At 35.5% G+C, this 20,456-nt stretch overlaps 1 protein-coding gene across 4 annotated transcripts in view; it reads right to left on the bottom strand.

The window, feature by feature from the left end:
- gas2l3 (growth arrest-specific 2 like 3) overlaps positions 1-20,456 on the bottom strand; it is a 97,297-nt gene that overhangs the window by 63,799 nt on the left and 13,042 nt on the right. For all 4 annotated transcript variants that reach the window (XM_039761677.1, XM_039761678.1, XM_039761676.1 and 1 more), the window contains exon 2: positions 18,701-18,784. The gene's annotated coding sequence lies outside the window, so the exon portion shown is untranslated. The remainder of the gene's footprint in view (positions 1-18,700; positions 18,785-20,456) is intronic.

Below are 20,456 nucleotides of genomic sequence, written 5' to 3'. Positions count from 1 at the left end.
ACAGATGCCGAATGTCACTTCAACACAAGTCCTGCAAATACTGTCGTAATTGAAACAAACCATGAAACTCAAATCGATTATGACAGCAGCAATCCAAGGTGTGAGATTTGAAATAAGATTACTGTTCACATGGCCAACTGTACGTTGCATGCTCAAGAGTAAGCTCAGTGCACAGCTTGGTCATATTACAACCGCAGGGCCGAACTCACAATGTGGTATACAAAGAGATCCTTAACAAATAATTATTGGTATATTTTCCCACATTTTAAAAAGGTTTAATTTTCTTCTTAATAAAAATTTTAAGGCAGTACTTCGCCGCTGCAAAGCGCAGGTATTTTGCTAGTGTATATTATATATATATATATATATATATATATATATATATATAAACTCCTGTAGCCACAATAAATGCCTTTATTGAACAGACAAACCGGGGTGAAGAAGTTGCTTTCTACTGCAGCCACAGCCGTGACATCACATAAAAAACATCAATAATAAGTCAAACTTGCAATATTATTTAGGAAAATCACATTTTACTCACCAAAAATTCAGATTTGTAAACCAAATCCATCCTCCTCTCTTTCCTCAAAAACAGTTTAATTACTCTGTCGCACAGATTATTATCCATGCGCTTCAGTTCCATCAAAACATCCCTTTCTATCGCATTCAAAGCTAATGCTGAAAGGCAAACCCGCCCTATGGTATTTCTGGCATAAGTTTGAATTCACTTTAGGGCTGAAAATGTCCGCTCGACAGAAGCAGTGTACACGGGAATGCTCACCGCCAAATATACCAATGTGAACAGCTGCCCCATGCTCTCATTCAGATTTTTCTGATGAAGGAAGTCAAAGAAATCAGAGGGAGATTTTCCTAAAAAAATCATCCATGGCATACATTAAAGTGAGTTCTGTTTTTAGCCGAGACACATCAAAAAGCGCTCTGTGGCTCTTGTGTTAAACTGGAGAAGGCTGCATGCGTGAAATTTTTCTTGTATTCCCAAAACTTCTGGGGCTCGAGGAGCATGACAAACATCAGGTTTTCGTGGTCTTGAAATCTGGTCTGGCAAATAATATTGTCCAGAATCCTGCCATGGAGTTGGCCGTAGTGCGCGCGACGATCTGTTGCTTGGAGCGTTTGCGGTGCGTTCAGTGGCCTCACAGAGTTCCTCATGTCGGCTTCTACCCAATCAATGGGTCTGAATACGATGACGTTGCCACACGCCTGCTAGAGGGCCCAACTGACACCAACTCAAAATCTGATTGGTTGAAGCAACAGTTTAATCGACATTTATTCTGTGTTAGAGTGCCTACACAATGGATTGTGAAAGCCTCTCTGCCTGGCAACAAATGATGGCTGAAATGTGATTGGTTAAATGCTTTAATACGAAACTCCACCTCTCACGGCTATCGAGTTGCAGTCTATTGCAGTACAGTATATGGACGAAAATACGTTCCAGTTATGACCATTACGCGTAGAATTTCGAAATGAAACCTGCTCAAATTTTGTTAAGTAAGCTGTAAGGAATGAGCCTGCCAAATTTCAGCCTTCTACCTACACGGGAAGTTGGAGAATTAGTGATGAGTGAGTGAGTCAGCCAGTCAGTCAGTCAGGGCTTTGCCTTTTATTAGTATAGATACATATATGCACATTCTGTACAGCAAGCATTATGTAACTAAAACCTTAATTCAATCCCCTGCATATTTAATATAAAATAAAAATTTATTCTCACCCTGTCATTGTCTTACTAACAGACCCAAATTCCTCTTGATCCTTGTTAGGGCAGCAAACCTTATTTTATTTATTTATTTTTAAACTTATAATACATCTGCAAAGTATGAAGTGCATATAAGAATGTTGCGTAGCAGTGATCCAGTGTCCCACACTATAAGCATATTTTGATGTGTTTTGCTGCTGCAAGGACAGCTGTGAGTAATGAGAAGCAGAAGTGGGGTGTAACCCTGGGAAAAGCACTTTTTTGTAAAAGAAAAAGGACACCTCGAGTGATGATCCAATCAATTGGCAAGTTTTTTCATTATCTGCTTTTCAAAGCTTTACACTAATTTAGGTATAGTGCTTCTTTAAGCAAGGTAATATGGTAACCGAGCCAGCATGACCGTTTTTGAGATGGGCCTAACTGCAGTCTGCAGTACCTGTGACATAGATCAGGTAATGCCCACAATGTCAGTCACAAATCCGAGTCTGATAACCCTTAAACAACCCTAATCTTAACAACAGTGTAACTAGGCATGCAATGAGCGTTTCATGATGCTAGGTTGTCACATGATAGACCTCATAGGTATTGCAGTCTGCAATTACACCCTTGGCTTTTTATGCTGCCTGTCTGAGTTTGCATGGTGAATGAGCTTGTGTTTAGTACAACAGTTTACATTTTTATTTAGAAAAAGAGGAGATAAAGAAGAATTTAAAATTCCTGTTTGCTAAGTTATTAGCAATTTTTTTTTATTTTACTTGTGAACATGTTTAGAACACTTGATGAATATTTGAAAGATTTGTGGCTTTTTTTAAAGGTTTGCATTTGTCTGTGTGTGTCATACAGTATAAGTTTTGGAAATTACAAGTACTGCATTATTAAAAGGTAATCCATATTTATAACTACACTTCAAAAAGTTGGAATGTGTAGCTGGGACACTGGAAAATATGAAAAAAAAACCTGTATAAATATAGTTAATGTATAGTTTAACAGCAAAAAAGCTGAAGTGAAATTAGTAATGAAAAATTATTAAAACCTATAAGTGCCTGTACATTTACATTTAAGTAGTGCTTAGCTGCCAGTATCAATTAATTGAATCAATGTATGATAATACATGTGTTTTCGTGTAAGACAAATGTTGAAAACTTTTTTTAAACTAAGCCTTGTTTCAGATATTTTTTTTCTGTAATGTATTTAATAATATGACAGCTTACAATTATGAGAAGCAGGACCATGTCCTGTAAACAGAAACCTGTAAAACATTTTAGCCTTTTATTGGAATTGTGGCTTGTAACTATGACAAACATTTTATTTTCTTGTATGCCAAATGTGTTGAGGATAAATGTGTTAAGTACATGTTTTATTCATTTAAAAAAAAAGTACAGTATATATTGTAAAGGGGATTTATTTATTTTATTATTTTATGGTTACTGAACAATAAGTCTACTGAACTTAATATTCTGAATAAAAAAAAATTAACATATAATCCTTCTATATAAAAGCGGTCGGGATTGTCCTTCTGTCTGCGTAGCACTCACGGTGTTTCACACACGCCCCGTCCATTTTGCAATGCACGATGGGATTTGTAGTTTCGTTTTGCCAGGTAAAAGATGATTTTTTTACTCCAGATTGTGCGATGTCTTCTTCTTCTTTCTTACTATATAAAAGCGGTCGGGATTGTCCTTCCGTCCCGTGAGTGGAAAGCGTAGCGGTATTCCGCTTATCACAGACTTACTACTTGTAGCTTGCAGTACGAAGCAACATGATGTGAGCAGAGTTCTGGTGCTCCCATCGTTCCCTTGCTTTTGTGTGTGATACGCTGGAAAAATAGACAAAATTATGTCTCTGGAAATAATTAATGTTCATAGAGTACAAATGCCTCACCGCGTAGTAAATATCAGGGGGGTTCAAAAGGGCAACCTCAATATAGAAAAAAAAGTTTAAATTTCATCACAAAAATAGCAGAAACTACGAGTATTAAAGAAATACAGCTCAAATGCAATATAACCAAATTAATGAGTTTGTATAAAATATCAAATTGATCTACATATTGAATTGCCTTAAGAAGTGGTCAACTTAAAAGTCGCTCGCCTTAAAAGGCGGGTCAGCCTAGCATTGTATAATATTGTATACAAAATGCTCAAATCTTAAAATTTATAATCCTACATAGGATTATATGCCTCAGATGAAAATATGCCACTATGCACATTTTCTGCCCTGAACTCAGAAATTGGTGGATATGTTTTCACCACAATAACAAAAACACTTCAGAATTTTGATACACTCTCATACACAAACTGTTCTTTTTAGTACTATCCTGGAAGCAACATCAATCTGTTCTAAAATACTGGCTTTGTCACACTGTTTGGTTGACAAGTAACTGTTATTCTCAACTTTATAATAATTGCTAAGGGGTATGATTAGTAATCTGCAAATAGAAAAAGGTGAGTGAGCCCTGCAATGGACTGGAATCTAGCTCAGGTGTACTTTCTGCCTCATTGATGCCAATATAGGATCTAGCCTCCCACAAACCTTAAATTGTTGATTTCATACAAGGGACGCTATTAGCGGATGGCTGAGAAGCTACCCAATCAGAGGATGTATTACGTATTAAATAAAACTCCTCAATGATATACGATATGCTTCCCGTGCATACTTGAAAGCCCAAACAACACGTATTGATTTTTGATTGTTTGCTTTTCTCTGTCTCTCTCACTCTCTCTGACATTCTCTGCTCCTGACGGAGGGTGTGTGAGCAGAGGGGCTGTTCGCACACTGGCCTAGAGGATACAGACGCTCCTCTAAAAAATGCTGAAAAACTACCTTCACATTGCTCCCTTCCTTGCGGCTGCTTTGTCCAGTGGTGCTTCGCATACTTAAAAGCCCGAACAGCCCTATTGATTGTTTGCTTTTCTCTCTCTCTCTGACATTCTCTGCTTCTGCCGCGCACTCCTTTGAAGAGGAAGATATTTTTGCATTCTTTTAATTGTGAGACGGAACTGTCATCTCTGTCTTATCATGGAACACAGTTTAAACTTTTGACTAAAGGGTGTTATTTCATGTCTAGAGGGCTCTAATAATGTTAAAAAACATATTTAGAAGGTCATAAACAGGTTTTCTATGCTCTTAATGCGAAAAAATATCCAATTTAAAAATAAAGAATCCTACTTTGCGGAAATTCATTTATCACGGTAGAGTGATAAATGAGGGTTTACTGTACCTTCAAAACCCTGAGCAATCTTACATCTAAGACTTCTGACTTATTGCTCTGGAATATGCAATATACTGAGAAGAATTATTTCACAAAACAAAAGACTGAAAATAATATTCTATATCATATTAATGACTAGCAGTGTTTTCCTAATACAACAGGCCTCGGTTACAGTGCCATCAGTTAACTGGACATATCAGAAGTACCATATAACTAACACAGTACTGTACTTTACTGTATATATTTATTTCTTTATTTGGTTTTACCAAGGGCTAATAATATTAGTATGCTGCGTTCCATTTACCTCAGAAGTTGGACCTGGAAATAATGCTACACCTAAGTTGACTGCATTCCAGTAAAACATGCAGAAAACCAACATAGACACTTCCAGTTATATCTTTATTCCAATAGATCAAACACTATAAAGAGTAATTGATAACAATGCACTACATGGTATTTTGTGCATCCAAATACTGCAGAAATATGTCCACAGATAGTTCATAGTTGGACAGTAAGTGTATACAACTTATATAATGAAACATACATAGATGGAAAGGCTTAAAAAAAAGTATTAAATATGTCACCATTTTGGATTGATGTTATAATCATAAATTGGAGAATCTTGGATTTTGCAGACTAAGTCTGAGGCTCCTAGTTGGAAATCCAACTTAATGGGGCTTTCCATTTGAAAATTCCAAATTCCCACTTCAAATGGAACACAGGATAAATTCACTGGATTTCCTTACTCTGGAATATGCAAGACAGCCATTAGTAAAACATTCCTGCAGCAGGCCAAATCCTACTTGACCTTGGCTTCTGTTAATGGTCACTGCAAAACACAATTTTTCAGGAAACTGAATTCTTTTCAATTGAAACAGGTAATTAGTGGAAATAATGGGAATTCTGGGTATAAATAAAATTTCAGCCGGTATGCACATCCTGTAAAAATGGTATCTTCAATCTTGCACCGTTACAAAGTTTTGGAGGGTGTAGGTCAAAAGCAGTATACACTGCATCATGGCTTACTTTAACTATATTCCGCATAGACATTTACAGGCTACACATTTATGTTACACATGCATTCAAGGAAATGAACCTTTTAATAGTGGTGAACAATTATGAGAAAATACTTGACTATAAATTGCCTTTGATATTATCATTTTGATTATTAATTTAAATTAACAGTACAATTGAAAAAAATACACCTTGTCTTGCCAACTGCACATTCTGTAATGTCACATGGTACAAAAATCATTGTTCATGGAACCACTTAAAAAATTAATATGAAAAAATTGTTAAATACCTGGTTAGTTGAAAAACTACAAACTGTGTTTAATACTATTTCTTTTACAGTTGTTACACTAAAAAACAGCACACTATTAAAATCTGTATCAGTGTTTTTATATAGTAGATACAGTACATAATTTATTTAATATTTATATTACTAATTTTAAGTACAACACAAACATTTCTCCATTTCCCCCGCCCCCAAAATGAATCATTTACTCTTGGTGGAATTTTAAATCCCTGTAAAAATGTTTGCGCGCAGTGTTTTAACAGTTTGCACAGTACACTTTTGAAAACAAAATATTTCCAAATTATAGATGATTCTCTTAATTTTGGTACTTGAAACATCTAAAAAGCGACAGATGACCTAGGTTCAACATTACTTACATACCTCAATTTTTCTGAAATCAAATAGAAAATAAATAAATTCACATTAAGATACTGTCTGGGATCAGGGATTACCATTTAGCACATAGTTAACCCTATGGTGCAAGTGGCCCTGTTTATGCAAGCAATGCTTGAAGAGGATATAGATTAAATGCCAGTATCTTATGAGTTACATTGTTGTATTAATGTGACGAGCAAATACCATGGATCAGCCCATTCAATCGTTGTGACACAATTTCTGTAGCTGTTCTATTAGAAATACAAGCACCTGTATCTAAGCTTGAGCTTTGCCAAACTTTCCCTTTCCATTTTACAATGTGTGAACACCTCTATTGTTTTCTATTCAGGACATTGCAACCATTATCTATCTATCTATCTATCTATCTCATCCATCTACCCTATTGATTACTGGAGCTATTCACATGGCCCGCCAATCACTTCTGTTGTGTTATTCACTAGCATAAAGTACGCTCTCAATGCAGTGCATATTAAAATGATAATCAAACTGCAATTAAACTAATATTTACACCTGCTATTCCAAAATTTAGGAATTTAATATTAGGGTCTGTGAAGTAAATTTTGCTATTGCTGCTGTATTGAGAATTTCACTTTATAATATTACTGATTTTTCTGCTCTACTCAATCAAAAATAAAAAATATATATTTTCCTATAAAACCTCTTTTCATCTTCAAATCTAAAATGATTTTGCATGTAAAATATAGCAATGTTATTTTGTGCAGAAAAGCTATTATAATATTTCGTCAGAGAAAGAACATGGTATCATTCCAATTACTAAATGACTACAAAATATAATATGAGAGCACTTAAAAGTATTTTTGGAATACAGAAGCATAAATGGAAAAAAAGTTTAGGCTGATAACAAAAAAATAGTATTTATAATGGGTTTTTAATCAGAAACAAACAAAATGCATTTCAAATGACCTGGCATGCAGAAAATGTTTACATTTTGTATCGAGTTCGAAATAGACACAACCTATCATTTACAGTAAGTTTAACCGATCTCTACTGTTACACTTTTGGATTTGGCATATTTACCTAAAAAAAATCAACCATTCACTGTGCTAGATCACCTTATTACGGGATTAAATTTAAAATCAGCAACTGAATGGCCACCTCAGAATATGCAACAGCCACAAATACACTACCCTAGTAAACAGCACACTGGGTGGGATGCACAATGACCAGGTCATGCTCTGTTTCTACCAAAGCACTGTCCAAACTCAAATGGCATTTACAATAAATGTTATAAAGGAAAAGAACAACATTGATAGTGAGGTCACTCTACCACTAGCAACGGCAGATAGGTCAACCAGAATTAACCCACATGGGCCAGTTCAGTGCACCATAAATTAGGTAGGTGGATATAAGTCCTTCTGGGTCACTTGTAGTCCATCTTAACACAAGGCATTGATGGTGGGGGACAAATAAGAGCTACCAAATGAGCCATTACCAGTTACTTTGTTTACTTTCTCCATTATAATAACATAGTTACCCATACTATCTTTATGGGTAGAATGCAGGTATGTGCGTTTGGATTCTGTCAGTAAAGTGTTGAAAAAAGCAACCTGGCCAATCTAGTTCCTCAGGAATGCTTGCTTATGCCTTCCACTGCTAATAGAACACCAAGCTTATGCTCTCCTCAAACTATTATACCATCTGACAGTCAAAGTTAGTAAGTTCACTCAATTTACCAATTCCAACATTCAATTGAAGACTACCTGATGCTAGTAACACTGAACCACCTGATTTACACCACAAACCACTATCATGTGACTGAGATGTTTTAAAATGTAAAGGAAAAGTGATGTCTGCCTTTCTAACAAGGAGAGTAAAATATGAACAACACTGGCATGTTGCAAAGAGGATTATACTTCTCAGCAATCCTACATCTGATTACATCTATCTGCAAATGTTCATTAAATAAGACAGTAATGTGTTAATAATCGCATTAGGTACAGACTAAGAATTCTGAAAGGCTTTCAGTCTGTCTATACTTGGCTCTTTAAGTCATCATTAGAAACAAGTTCACTGCCTACCACAGGTGTCAAACTCCAGGCCTGGAGGGCCACAGTGGCTACAGGTTTTCATTCTAACCCTTTTTTTAATCAGTGACCTGTTTTCACTGCTAATTTACATTTTAATAGCCCTGTTAGAAGGATTCAGTCCTCTGAATTGAACTGAAACAGAAATGAGATGTGAAACGAGCCAACAGATGACCAGCTAAACTGGGGCTTCAAACTCCAACCAGTTTCTTAATGAGAAGCCAATTTTTGCTGTTAAATTCGTTATTTAATTCTACAGCTTGTTGTTGTTTTTGTTCTGCCACAGCTGACATGTCCAAAACTGTTGATTTTCTGTTTTTCATAAGAACATCGTCAAAGTGTTTTGGTGAGTTGAGAGATCAACATTACTGACACCTTCACCTTTCTTTATTTTCAGATATTATGTGATGTAGCGTCTTGTTTTGTGTCTCATTATTGTTTGGCTGCTAATTAAGGAAAAAGAAACAACTAAAGGGCCTAAGTCAAGTTATTTAAAAGAAGTAATTAGCAGCAAAAAATGGTCACTAATTAAGAAGATGGTTAGAATGAAAACCTGCAGCCACTGCGGCCCTTCAAGACTGGAGCTTGACATCCCTGGTTGAAGTCTACACAATACAGTATATCATTAGAGCAATAATGCAGGTAACATATTGAATATATCCAGTGTCTTTATAATGCATTTATCCATCAGTGAAAGTTTTTTACTTTTTATGAATTACAATATAAAAAGGAAGAATTTAAGCTTTAGTCAAAAAAAGCAAACGATAGGTGAAAACAGAGAATCTTCAAAATATGAAACTAACAATTGACCGTCACTACATGACTAAAATTTTGTCAGATGCAAGTACTGTATACCAGATATTATACCTGTAAAGGACCTGTATCAATTTTTATTTTCTAAAATGCATAAAGCTCCCTCAAGCTGTATTTACAATTAGATTATATTCTATATTCTAGTATCAACATACTAAATTATTTTCATCTGGGCCTCACAGTTTTACACTTTCTTACAAGCCATAATCAAGATGTGGACAGTCTTTCATGAAATACAATTACTTTTGTTTTGTACATCTCTTGTGAATCCCAGTGCTGTAATTAACTCAGCCAATTATTTTAATGTGCAATGTATTCCAAGTCTCATCTGTGAAACAGTGCCTAAACTAGCTCAGTTATAGCACATAACACACATATTTTTATCTAACTTAATTTATTTATTTTCCTTTTCCTGGATAAAGAAAAACAAAAAACTTTAATTGCTTTCATGTTTTTATATATTAAGTTTGGCAGCCGAGCATAAATCTTGAGACCAAATATCACTATGCCTACATGGCAAATTTTTTTTATATTTTTTTATGAGTACGGTTACCTCCCAATAATGTACATTTTAGACTGACCAACAACTATACATTATCCCAGTTCAAGAGAAAGTGTCCTGTTATGGATTATCTTCTTGTCCAGGCCTCTTTTTAATTGTGTGCTCAGTACTGCTAGATCAAGTTCTGGTTACCTAACAAATTTGTCTACTGGTACATCCATCCATCAATTATCCAACCCACTATATCCTAACTACAGGGTCATGGGGGTCTGCTGGAGCCAATACTGGTACAAGATGAGTTAGAAAATAAAATAAAATAGATGGAGCTCCGTGTGTGTGCGTTTTGCAGCTGTCTTGTATGATTCTGGTTTCTAGCTGCAGCTTTAATCTGAAAGGTAGATTCCTAAATTAAGCCATCAATTTTACAGTGGGTAAATCAACCAGTTATAGCTGAGCCAACACACTTTCACTTTGTCCCACACTAATAAAGGGAACTTAACCACACAATGTCTACAGAAGCCAAACAGTTTATCACTATACTGACTTCAAAAGCCATATACCATAAAAGCTATTCAGAAATTTGTAATTGCATTTACATAATGCATTCAGATCTCAAAGAAAACTAACATACTAAACAACGGACCCATCAGAAAGCTTCACAGGTACAGTAACAACAAGAAGTAAAAGAAGGATAACGTAACTTTCTCAGACTCACTTAATCTAACAAAGCGATCACATAAGGCCAGCACTTATGTCTACAGCAAATCAGCGCAAGTCAGAAACTCCAAAATAACTGCAAGTTTAACTTTAAAAGCAAAGAACACTTTATTCGCTTATAATCTTGATTTGTTTTGCTTACCATCACTCTGAGGTTTGTGGTTTCAATTACTTAATAACTGCTTAAGGGAAAAATAGGTACAGAATAAACTTTTACAAGGTAAAATATTAAAAAAAGATAATGGCAACACAGAATGATAACACCACAGAATTAAAAATACAAAAAAAATTCACTGTTGACATTACTAACCAAATATAAATGTGAATTGGGATTTAAACACAGGAAGAAAATGTGTCATTAGCAGGAAAGGATTATAGCATAAAGAACATGAAAGAAGCAGGATATGCCACATAAATGGTTGGTCCATTGTCCAGGAGTAAACTAAACAAAAGGACAAAAAAAGCCCACTCTATCTCAGTCTAAATTGCAAAAATAGAATACAACAGATTATGAAGGTCAAAACCACATCATGATAAGGCAAATATTTAGGAAGACAAAGTTTTAACATGTTGAGCACCATCTTCACCTCACAGAGACAGCTAACAAAATAGCATTAAACATAGCATGAAAAAAAAAAAAAAAAAAAAAAAAAGAGCATGGGCATAAGATTAGTATTTGCTTCTAACTGCATTCTAGAATTTCACAAAACATTAACTTTGCCTCATGTTATGCACTAAAGAAAAAAATGGCACTGCTGATTTGATAACTGATTAAAATGCCTGTCAGAATGCTTCCAAGCCAACTATAGTTGTACAAATCTTGGTATATATCAGCCATTGCGGAGAAAAAACTACATTTTAACTTTCCTGCATCAAGCAGTGTACACATGCTGTTAAGCAGTGACCTGCAAAATACAAGGCTTCAAGATTAAACTTTAAGTGATTCAAGATTTGTCACATGTACACACAGAGGTATATCATGAGCAGGCTGTACTAAGCAATTAAATTTAAAATATATATAAAAGAAATATTAAACACTAAAAGGTGCACATTCAAAATACTCACACAATTGTAATTATATAAACCATATACAGAGATATAATTGTTAAATAATTGTAAAAACATAATTAATAGTTAACCAATGTAAATAATAGATCATTTTAAGATGCCATTATTTTTACCACCTGGGAAATTAAGCCCTTTCTCAAGTCCTTCTGTAACGCAGGCACCTGTCAGATCTTAATAATTTAAAGCTTTCTGAAGAAGGGGTGAGGGAAGTCCTACATGATCCTGGTTACAACGGTAGTGCACTTTATTGAATATAGGTCCTGCGCAATGGTAGTAATATCCCCAAAATATGGCCAGCCGAGCGTATTGTACATTTGCAGCACTGGTTTTTTTTCTGCTGGTATGTTTTCAATGGATGCATGATAGAAGAACTTCAGGACTGTTTTTGACACTCTGAATTTCTTCAGTTGCTTTTTACAACATAATGTCTGTGTGTAAGTCACTCCTGATGTTCATTCTGAGGTATCTACAACATTCAACCTTCTCTACTGCAGCACCACTAATGAGTAGAGGTATGCTCTCAGTTCTTCACTTCTTCTCCCTGCTGAAATCAATTAGGAACTCTTTTGTTTTGTGGTCATCGATAGATAGAGTTTTTCTGACACCATATTCACAGGCCAGCCACTCTGTCTAGGTAGTGCTTCTCATTGTTGTTACTGATGAGACCTACCACCATTGTATCGTCAGTAAATTTTACTAATGTTGTTTTTAACTATACAATCAAATTCACAGTGAATATAGCAGGGGTCTAAGTACTCCCCTGTAGGTTGCCAGTCTTCAAGCAATGAAGCTGGAGGTATGTTATATAACTTTGACTACTTATGGTCTAGCAGACAATAAGTCCAGGATCCAAGTGCACAGGGTGGAGCGAAGACCCAAATTTTGTAATTTTGTTGCTAGTCTGGTGGGTACAATTGTGTTGACAGCGGAGCTAAACATGATAAACAGTCGCCCCACATGGCATTTTTTAAACAGTGTCCAAGTGGGAAAGAGTGGAGCGTGAAACATGGGAAATGGAATCATCTGTAGATCTGTTTACTTGGTAGGCAAACTAAAACAGATTTGTGTCTTTAGGAAGGCAGGAGCAATTCTACACAAGCATTCACATGTTGCTTCTCTCATATTGCAACACATTCATAAACGTATCGGACAGATGCCAAAGGTGCAGTGAGAAGAGTTTGTGTGCAGACCAAAACCAGCACACTGGACAGACCCGTGAATAAACTGTGCCTGCTTCAAGAAACAGAAATTTTTAAAATGTTTGTTTGCAGTGTTATTGCTAATGATTTGAAAAGAATAGTTAATATAAAAGTAACTGGCTCATATTAAAGTAAAATATAGTAATTGTCTTCAATCCTGCATAGCCAATTAGGGGCCGGAAATGTAAGAGCCAATCTTAGAAAGTTAAAGTTTTGAGTTAAACTCGTATTGATGTTTGCTTAATTTGAACAGAATATAAATTCCTTTCATAGTCATAGCTTATGGTATAGTCTTTTCCCCCTATAAGTTAGCAAGAGATAGAACCTTCTTACTATAACTGATTAACAGTGTGATAAGCTCAGTTTGTTTAGAACAGGTCCCAGTAAAGAGGGACTTGAAAGAACCATTTTAAGCTTAGAAATGGGATAAGCATACAGTTTTCTGACCGTTTAGAAATGGTTCTGAAATGTTATGAAATGGTAACGATTTGAGATGTAACAATATTAAGCTTAGAACTGAACTTTTCTTAACATTCATTTTTTTCTTTTTTTTGCTATTTTAATTTTCTTTTTTGTGTGAACTGTTTTACTTTGAAACTTAACTAAACTTTTAAAAACTAAGATATTTTGTCTGTGGAATCATTTCTGCGCGTCAGGCTTTTTGTTGAATCCCATTTTTGAGTTGAAGCTGCTGAACTTTGGTCATTTTGGGAAAACGCAGCTACAAAAAGGATATATGTATTAAATACACATATATTAAATAAATACATATTAAAAGTACAGGAATCTTTTGCAAGATAAAGCGAATTTGTGTTTTCAACCTGTTACTTTGTGCTCAGTGCGAGTTTGTTAACAAAAGAATACACAGCCAAAAGAAAAGTTAAAAATAAACAGTAATCAAGCAAGCTTTGCTCAAGGTTGACTTGAGGGTATAGAAAAAAAATAAGTAGAGGTATCTTAAGTTGACAGCAGCACCATCTGTCACTGACCTAACATGATTAGCCAGATTTTTGTCGATTCTGCATCTGTCACTGAACTCTTCAAACCATATAAAGCTAACTGGTAAGATTCACAATAATTCAGTTCATCAAAGGCATTAAATGAACGATGTAGAAAAGAATAAGTCAAGTGATGACAGATACACAGATAGGAACAAGGCCTTCTACTAATAACTACTGTATATTGGAAAAAGCAGGCTTATTTTTAGTTGTCACAATAATGTTTCACATAAAGCATAAATAAGATAATTTTACAACCCAATATCCATTCCTTCAGTACTGACCTCATAATATTTCCTTTTGTCGGATGCTGCTATGAAAAACATCAGCTCACATTTAATAAAAAAGACAGAAATACATCCATCCTAACATTTTAACCTGAATCACAGAGAGCAGGAAGGAAAAGAAAGGAAAACATAGACTGGATTGGGTCCACCACGAGTACCAGAACAATTTACAGCTGCCCAATGCATGCAACTATGGATGTGGGGGGAAAAAAGAATACTAAAATAAAACTCACAATGACACAAGAAATGCAAACTCACTTTACATATACAGCAATTGGGTCAGGGTACACAACTAGGCCTAGCTTGCAGCACTCATCAGTGCCCCCATCCTACTTATATTAAAACATTACAACAATCTATATGAGAACAGACTGATCAGCCCAATAAGCTTGTCCATCCTATTTACCCAGATTCTCCAAAACATCGAGTTAAGATCTGAAGGTCCCAAAAGTCTTACACTCCACCACGAAGAGCATCAAGAAACGCTACTGGGACACCCTTACATGAAAAGCTATGCACCTGCATAATGCCTCACTATGACGGTGACAGCCAAGTCAGAACTTTTGTAATTTGCTTTACAGTCATTCTGGTGTGTGTTCGGACCAAAGTGTGTATGTGCATATTTATTTGCTTATCTATTTATGTTTTCACTTATTTACACAGATTATGTAAAATGTCAAATTTCCCCCTCATGACAAATAAAGTTGCATCTATCTACTTATCTCTATTTTAATAATAATAATACATTTTATTTATATAGCACCTTTCCCATGCTCAAGGCACTTCCAGAATATAAGAAAGAACGGCAGGGTATACAGTATATAACATAGTACAAACCAAATAAATAAATAAAGAAGATTAAGACAGTAAATTCAGAGAAAGCCTAACAGATAACAGAATTGATGGTCTAGCACACACACAGGTTACATGAGCATCTTGACAGAGAGGTAAACTGAAAGAAGGGGAATGAAGTCAAGTAGAGCTAAAAGCCTTCCTGAACAGATGAGTTTTGAGTTGTTTTTTAAAAGAATTCATGGAGTCAGCTGATCTAATTAATTTCGGTAGGTCATTCCAGAGTCTGGGCGCTATACAGCTGAAGGCCCCGTCACCCATGGAGTGTAGATTAGTGTGGGGCACAACAAGATTGCCAGAATCAGAGGACCTTAGTGAGTGGGCAGGCACATAGTGATGGAGAAGGTCACTAATGCAGTTTGGCACTAGGTCATTTAAGGCTTTGTAGGTTATTAATAGGATTTTATATTTGATTCTGTAAGACACAGGGAGCCAGTGAAGACGGAGCAGGATGGGTGTGATGTGCTCGCTGCTGCTGGTTCGAGTAAGGACTCTTTAAACAATTATTTTATGTTTGCAATGCTCCTAATAGTGTTACAATAATGGTTAATTACAGAAGGCAAAGGAGTCGTCAAATGCAGATCTTTATATGAATGACATACTTTTATCCAACGTATGGAATCTTATCCCAAGAAGTGAGCCACAACATTATAATAATTCCAACAGCTAACATACCAAGTTTATTTATTAATTTTTTATTTAATTTCAGGTAAGACTGTATGTAGACATACTCACCATACACAGGAAATACATTTAAGACATACTATGTACAGTGTATTTTTTAAAAAACGTACTCGAGGCACAATTGAAATGTTTTATGATCAGTGGTTCTAAAGAGTAAAAATTACATTGATATTTTGTCATATATGAAGGTTAGACACAAAACTGCTACTAACTTTTTCTTTCTCTCTTTATGCAACAGAGAAGACTATTGGTCAGGACACACAAAAACTAAGAAATCTTAAATGGACATCTGACATGAACAGCCAGCTGTGTATTCGGCCTATCCGCAAACTGAATGATATATGTAAAGCTTCAATTCAGACATCCAGAACCCAGACACACAACCAGAGTGCATAATTTCATTAATGGAGTTAAATTTCCTCTAAAATCAGATTTTAACTGGTGGCATCGCTAGTTTTGGATTCTGCACAATAGCTGGAGCTTTTTTTTTTTTTACGTTTCATATGACTTTAACAGACAAGCAAACAGCAAAGCAGAAAGGAAACAGAAAACAATGCAACACCTGAATGTGGTGTGAGGCACACAATTATCCGCCTCCTTGGATCCCAGATAACCAAAGGGATCCAACATTTTTACAACAGCTCACCACCTCAAAATGCTATTTTCCCATAAAAGAGAAAATGTAGCAAACAAGATAAAATACTATGCTACAATTTATAGCATTATGACAGTATTCCAGCTCTTTGTAAAAATAAGCCACTGTTATGGCTGGAAATTTTTGACTAAAAAACTTTAATTAAACATGAAATGCTATTCTAAATACTGTTACTTTGAAATAAATGCTACCAACACCTTTGGGAGACTTCATTGTTGTATAAGAAATTACTGACCAATACCCAAAGAACCACAAAGTAACATGTCCTTTTTATTATTGTACTTTTTCCTCTTTGCTATATATGAAAAGCTCATTATCTTGAAATATATGAATAATGGCCCCCAGCTGTAAAAAGGCATTGTTAATACAGATTTCAAAAAATGGATGCTCAATGTTAATTGCTTTACCTTGAATTTCACATTTGGGATTAGGCAACAAAGCAGTGTACATTACAGTGCATAATTCTCATTTTAAATGGGTGGGGGAAGCTTGATATCTTCATGGAATATTAAAATAAGAAAATTTGGATTGTGAGCCTGCACAATCCAGGATGCATGTTCATATCCTTAACTACAAGGAAACACGTGACAGAATATAAACATTACATTTAAAAATTGATACTCCTGTCTAGCACTGTATGTGTGTATGTTATACAATTTATATAGTAATATAATAAACTGGACTATTATTTATACATTGAATTATCTTACATTTTACCTTGCTTTGAAATGAACTCTGTAACAATTTGCTTTGTAGAATGCTATATGATAAGTGTGTGCTGTGAAGATGGTTACATAAAATTAAGGCTGACCAGTTGATTAAAGAAAAAGTGACTGGTTCATCTGAGGAAATTATACTGAATTAAACCTTCACTGTAGCAATATTTCCTACACATAAGTGCTCTGTTCAAGGATTAATTCAGTGATTAGAGAACAGTTTTGCCTGTTGTCAGCAAAACCTGCTAGTTAAACTGGTAATAGGAATGCTCTGAACTGGATACACTCCAACATGAACCAGAACACACAAATAACATGACCACCAATTAAAAACAAAAGCACCACACTGGGTTTTTAAAAAGACTTAAATAGGACTCTTCACACACGTTGTATAAAGCTAGTTACCTTTAAGCTCTGGACCTGCGTCTGTAACTTCTTCAAGACAAGGCAGATTAAATGATCATAGGCAATTTAACAAGAATCCTGGCAGCTTCACTATATAAATAAAACATTTATATGCTGTGAAGGATGGCTGGCATCCTTTTGTAATGGAAGGACAAGGGGTGACAGCATACTCAGGGCATTGTCTGCCCTAGAATGCCAGATGGCAGCCTCCATAGGCTGCAGCAGTGCCTCAGATTCTAACAGGACAGTTTGAGAATTGGAGTTCTTTGGCTCAGCCCTGTTGGGTTCCTTGGGTGCTGCCAGGGGGGTCCTGTGGGGACTAGCAAGCTATATTTTGTGGGGCTTCTGCCTTACTCTGAATTGCTGCCAGGCCAAGTCTTTGGTGCACCGGAAATACTTCCAGGGACCACTCAAAAGTAGCTGGCTACCTCAGCTGAAGAAGCCAGAGTCGGGAGTTGGAGGACAAAGCTTGCCAGGCGGAATGGAGGAGGCAGAGATGTGACAGAGACAGAAAGTGAAAGAGAGAGAGAAAGAAGATGACAAGAATATTAATGGGTGCTGCTTGTGCTTTTATTTGTATTGTGCTTGGTGTCATGGGACATCATGGCATCTAAACATTAACTAGCTGTAATAAGGAAATAACTGAAGTAATCTAATCATTTTAAATCTGCAACAGATCCTGATAGAAATAAAACCAAACTGAAAAAAAAAATATGCAAAAGTATACATAAAAATGTTAAAATGTGATTTCCCACGCTTGGTAAATGTGACACAGTGTTTTTCCTGTATGGCCTTCATCAGGTTTGTAACTCTGGATGAAATTACACACCAGATGAAGGCTATACACAGCAAAAACATTGTGTCTCTTACCTCCTCTTCTCGGTATGAAAATAACCTTTAACTTTTTTCACACAAATAAATAGATAGGCAGAGAACATTCTCAAGTGAAAAGCTACACAAAGGGAATAGATTAGAACGAAAAACCATGTGCAGAGCTTAAAAATATAATTTACAATTTCATGTTTAATAGTTTAAAAATAGGCTACATTTTTGCATAGCCATATAGTAATGCTCTCATATTACGTTAAAAAAAAATTATTTTTCAGTATTCATGAAAGCAAACAAAATGAGCGTGCATACAGACCTGGTCAATCTTATTCCTTAGTAAGCCTTAAGGAGGGATGCAGCTGTGGCCTTTTCCTGTCTACCCCCTTCCCTCAAAACCACTCTGGGAATGAAAGAAAGAGAAACATTCAATAGCCGGCTGTGAAAATACTTCCCTCCAACACTCTGCCACTGCTCAAAAAGAAATAAAAGAACCACAATTTAAAGTATTCTAATTAAGTGCCTCCAACCTTCAATTCCTGAATTCGCTTAACAATTCTGTATATGTTTTACCCATTCACATCTCTCTGAATTATATACTTCTGGCTCAAGATATGACAAAAGCATAATAAAAATAATTAAAAACAAATGGATTTACATACTTCTTTTCTAGTGAAATACAGTACTTTTATATCATAACCAATGCACTTCATGAAAATTTACTATCAAGCCAAACTCGACTTAGATCATAAAGTGAGTATTGGGCATTGTTCCAGACCTAGCAGAGATGAAGTGCAACCCATTTCTAGTCCAAGAAATCTCAATACAGCTCATTATACATAACTGTCTCTCAAGCAGATGCATGACAGAAATTGAGTTATAGAGATTCATCCATCCATTTTCTTTTCTAAGTGTTGTCTATATAGTGCAAAGTGGCTTGGAGAAGTAACCCTTCCTATCAGCAAGAAAAGAATGGGAATCAAAGCAGAGTGGAAACGAGCACAATGCAAGGCAAATTCAAACAAATAATCACATTGAGCGATAAAATGTACAGTCTCCCTTTATTATGACAACATGTGTCTACTACTCTGGACTATAACAAGAGCACAGAGAGATCATGCAGATTTCACAGAAGGAATGTCAGCAAGGGAAACAGACTTAAGTCCAAGTACAAAAGAAGTAGCACACCCAAAACTCCACCACATCCATGTCATGGAGGTAAACAACTTAATACTCTTCAGACATTTTAAGTTAATTTAATACAAATACGAAAACAAATATTTCTTTTTTGAGAAAAGCCTGAAAATTACTGTTTTTCCTGGATTTTTTCCTCCTATGAGTCACCAGCAGTCAGTTTACAATAGTTATGCAGTAATGAAAAAGGAGGTGTTTTTTTTTATATAATAATAATAAAAAAAAAACACACCACAGACCACCAGTATGTGATTTTGATTATATGAACAAGGATAATCCGCTTTTTCAAACCTAATAAAATAAGCCTGAAAAGTGAGATGCAAAAATTTTCAGATTTAGAATTATTAATATATCATAAAGTTCTTGTACGGATCTTACTATTAATAGAAAATACTTCTGAACATTTTACTTTAATAATGGAACAACACAGGAAACAGATATAAGCAAATGTACAGTGAATAAAATAAAAACACATTGCAATTGCATACCTGCAGATTCCTATTACTAAAGCAAGTTACTATAAGTAATTTACTTAATGTTATACAGTGAATTTTATGTGGGGACAGAACCTTCAACCTTAACAGCCTGTGCCTTAACCACTACATTATACTGCCTTATTTTTTTTTTTTTTTTACTTTTCATTAGAGTAACAAGGAGTCCTAGGCTAGCTCACACACATTTACATATTTACCGTTACTCACACAAGGTCAGTTTAGAATCAGTAATTGGCCAAAACACTTCTGAGATGGATGGCATGACGGGGCAATAACTAGTGCTGCTGCCTCACACATTGAGTGACATAAGTTTTAAATTCTTTTTGCATGGGTACACGGACTTTCCTCTCATATCCCCAAAGATAGGCTAGTTTGGTTAATTGGCAA

The sequence above is a fragment of the Polypterus senegalus genome, chromosome 8 (assembly GCF_016835505.1).
Source record: "Polypterus senegalus isolate Bchr_013 chromosome 8, ASM1683550v1, whole genome shotgun sequence".
NCBI lineage: Eukaryota > Metazoa > Chordata > Cladistia > Polypteriformes > Polypteridae > Polypterus > Polypterus senegalus.
The sequence above is the reverse complement of the archived record's forward strand: the minus strand, read 5'-3'. Positions and strand labels throughout refer to the sequence as shown.